This window comes from Aplysia californica, unplaced genomic scaffold (assembly GCF_000002075.1).
Source record: "Aplysia californica isolate F4 #8 unplaced genomic scaffold, AplCal3.0 scaffold00881, whole genome shotgun sequence".
Classification (NCBI taxonomy): Eukaryota; Metazoa; Mollusca; class Gastropoda; order Aplysiida; family Aplysiidae; genus Aplysia; species Aplysia californica.
In genome coordinates this window covers 67775-71943 of record NW_004798151.1, presented here as the reverse complement: position 1 = coordinate 71943, position 4169 = coordinate 67775, and the positions used below count along the sequence as shown (strand labels likewise).

Below are 4169 nucleotides of genomic sequence, written 5' to 3'. Positions count from 1 at the left end.
ATCAATTTGATCATCCACACCGATAGACAGTATTCCAAAATGAGGAAAAGCAGGTCTTGTTTCGCACCGGGTGAGAATAGCCTACGCTGGCAAGCCTCACCCGGGGTGAGAGGTAGATCGTTTTTCTATTCTCACCCTGGATGAGAATAGCCACTTCCATAGCCAAAAGACTCGCCTGCGCTATTCTCATCCGGGGTGAGAATAGAGGTGGCCAAAACAAAAACCCTTTTGAATTAGCCTTACGGTAGTATAAAGCATGAGATCAGCCCCAGTTTGGGCCTCAGACGACGAACGATAAGATTTATAACTTAAAGACTAGAATTTTTATCAGTCCTGCCTGAGGAGACAGTACTGTGTTTATACCGCTACTATTCTCCTTGACAAAGGGTGCCTGTTTTACACACGTCTGGCTGTACGTAGACCTAAATCTAGATCTATCTAGATTTAGATCTTGAATCTAGAGTCTAGACGAATAGTCAAGTCTAGATCTTTTAAACTTACTTAGACTTAGACTTGGAACAGTAAGTAGGCTACTAACTAAAGAGTCTGTAGAAACACAAAAATGAGTGGTCCATATCGACAAAGTAAGGACTAGACATTCGTCGTCAACTGGTTGATAAGATTACAAGAAAGGCAACGTTCACTGAATAACAAGGACGACTCACACAACTGCATATAGAACAAGAAAAGTGTAGGGCTGTTCACGCAAGTATTGCCGAGGAGAGCTTGGATTGGAGCTTGAGACCTGAGAGAGATCAGCCTTCTTTTTCTCCCTTGGAGAGGAACTTCCGTTTTACTTTACGCAGTTTCCGGTACAGAAAGGAAGTTGAACCTGGTTGAACTGCGCATGATCGCACGCAAAAGAACTTAGGCCTTGGCTAAGAAGCTTCCCAATCCCCGCTCTTGTCGACTGTCGTAGATTTAGGCTTACGTTGTATTTTCGAAAATTATTATTGATTAGGCCTACGTAAAAAAGAAACTAAGATAAAGTGCTACAAATATTTTGGGTCAAATAAGATATGTTTTACTGTCCCTATCTTCCTCGCAAGGCTTCAAGGCAATATATATATAGCCAACCACAACCAGATAAAGAAACTAAAAGGCCTAGATCTAGATTATACATAGTTACCAAATGCGAGTAATTTTTACAAAATCCAGATCTAAAAATCTAAATTATGAAAGGAAACTTATTTACACTGAATTGGCTTCTTTGGTGGTATCTTTAGAAACAAAACTCTACTCTGCTTTTATTTTCCTTTGAAAATAAAACAACACCAATGTTTAATTTAGATTTAAAGAATTCACCCACATTAATGCTCCGAGTCTTGTAAATTATGTAATATACACGGCCTTTGCAGTCAGCAAACATGAAATCAAGTACGAATTCTTCACACCCATTCTCCTTTTTTCATGTTATACTCGCGGTCATATGTTTTATTAGATCTTCAATTAGGGGAAAAGACAGTATTATGGTATTGTAAAGTTTTCAATTTCTTTGCAATCACTGTACTGTGATTGTAGCTGTAAATCTTTACCCACAAAGGCTGACACAACCGCGAAGACATTGACATACTGTCTAGCTAACAACGTGTGTATTGGTATTACAAAAGCCCGCTGATGGGTCGCATAAAGCTGGCATTCCATATGCCCGAAAAATCGATGCGAACTTCGGGTGCACGAAATTTCGCGTGCGATGAAAAAAGAGCCCTCCTTCCATATACCCGAAATTCGTATCCGTCATCTGACTGAAGTCACGACACCAGTTCAGTCAGAGCAAGCACTCTACGTTGAAAACGAGAGAATTTTGCTGTTAGAACTCCTGTTCCTACGAAAGCAGGCTTTAAATTGCTTGGTCCAGACTTGATGATGGCCTTTCCTTCATAAGCTTTGCTTACTTTGGTCGTTTTCTTTTCGAAGCTTCGGTCCTATCATCGACAGCGCTGGCTGATGTGGCTGCGGCACAGACAGCAATCTTAAGTTATAATTAATGTATGTTAGAAATTGTATTCAAGTGCATTTAAGGGGGGGTAAGTGAAATGCAATTTTTTTGTTATTACATGATTTAAACGATGAATGATAGCATAGATAGATCTAGATTACATAGACTCCCGAAAGTTTCCCACACGCTTTAAAAAAAGTGGTTGCCATGGAAATGGCAGCCACATTGAACATAAGGTACAACAATACCCCTAGTATACGCTACGCACGATGCACGTGCCATGTGTCGTTGCCAGAACGTTCCTTAAATTGTGGGAGAAAAAAAGAATGAGGTCACGTTAGTTTGGGGGGGGGGGGGGTGTTCATCCTGCAAGTGACTTAATTGATTCTGAGCCTGCTCGTTTGTGTGTTTATTGAATCCGAGTTATCCTTATTCATCATCATCCAGTGCCAGATCTGCGACATACATCGGCGATCATTCTTTCCTTTGCTCGGATGATCTAAAAAAGCTACGTTTCCCTGATCTTTCCGTGTTACCCATTTGTTTAGGTTCCCAAAGTATGTTGTTCTGGGCCTACCCCTGCCTCGCTTACCCTCAATTTTGCCAGTGAGAGCTAGATGATCAAGACCCTTATGTCTATTCAGATGTCCCAAAAACTGCATTTGTCGTTTCCTGATTATTTTTAACATTGAGCGTCCCACGTGGGTTTCATCAAGCACTACCTCTTTTGATTTCTTTTCCTTCCACGATACTCTTAGCAGTCTCCTAAGAAACCACATTTCTGTTGCTTCTATTTTATTTTCACTGTCTTTAGTGATTGTCCAGCATTCACAGCCATATATAGAAGGGTTGACCAAACATAGCATTTCAGAACGTTCATTTTGGTGTCCATTGAGATGTTCCTATTTTTCAGGATTGTGCTCATTTTATTGAGACTAGCCTTAGCCATTGCAGTTCTTTTTATTTCTGTGGAAGATCTGGCATCAGATGTTATCATATATCAGATATTTAAACTGTTGGACTTGTTTGATCTTTTCACCTTTGCTAATGAGATTGCAACCAGGATTTGCTGCTTTTTGGGGGGATATTACCATGCATTCTGTTTTATGTACATTCAACGATAATCCTTTTCGTTCACTTTCTTTTACAACAGTATCTAGAAGCAATCGAAGGTCCTTTTCGGAGCCTGCTATTAAAACCGTGTCATCTGCATACCTGATGTTATTAATATTTTCTCTTTTACTTTGAGGCATGGACATTCTTCTATGCTTCTAAGGATTGTTTCACTGTACATGTTAAAGAGGTCTGGTGACATAACACATCCTTGCCTCACTCCTCGCCTAATCTGCTTATATTCACTGTATTCTCCATTAATTCGTACAGCATCGTTTTGGTCCCAGTACAAATTTCTGGTAATGTTTAGATCTTTTCCATCCATGTCTAGCTTTTCCAGTATTTTAAATAACTCATCATGTCTAACTTTATCAAACGCCCTTGAATAATCTATGAAGCATAAATACAGATCTTTTTGTGCTTCAGTACATCTTTCCATTAACATTGTTTAGGTGAATATAGCATTAACAATGTTCATGGAAAGATGTATTGAAGCATATCCTTATTACTTTCCATTAATAAGGGGGGGGGAGACGGAAAATCCAACTCTTTTCGTTGAATCCGAGTTCCACAAGATTTGCTCGTGTCTTTGATATTGTTAATGGACAGACCCACGCAAGCTGTTTCTCCTGTTTGTTTTGTTTATTTAATTATATGGCCAATACTTTTTATGCTAATGTACTATAACAACATCAGTTGCCCAACACCCTTAAGTTAAAGATTAAAAAAGAGCATTCATTTGCTTCTAGATACGGAATTGAAGGTGAATGTAATACATGTGGTTAGCGTTGAATCTGAAGAAAACAATCAAGCGAGCAAAGGTGAAAAGATGAAACAGGTTAAACGGTTAAAATAGGCTATAAATTATAAGCTATAGGATACATGTACATGTATATCAATAGTATCCGATAGCCTAACAAATGTTCTGCAGAAATAAAATGAAAAATTTGAATTGGCTAAATAAGACAGTTTTAGTAAAATGAGCATAATCCTGAAAAACAGAAACATCCCAAAGACTACCAAAATAAAAGTTCTTAAAGGCTATGTATGGTCAACCCCCTCCCCCGTCCCTTTCTGTGCGGCAGTGAATGCTGAACAATTACCAAAAAACAGTGTG

The 4169-nt window shown here is 39.0% G+C and overlaps 1 protein-coding gene across 1 annotated transcript in view; it reads right to left on the bottom strand.

Annotated features, from left to right (window-relative positions):
• LOC101851229 (casein kinase II subunit beta) overlaps positions 1 to 804 on the bottom strand; it is a 23906-nt gene extending 23102 nt beyond the window's left edge. Inside the window, exon 1 of the mRNA XM_005110367.3 lies at positions 666 to 804. The gene's annotated coding sequence lies outside the window, so the exon portion shown is untranslated. The remainder of the gene's footprint in view (positions 1 to 665) is intronic.
• Positions 805 to 4169: the final 3365 nt, after the last annotated feature.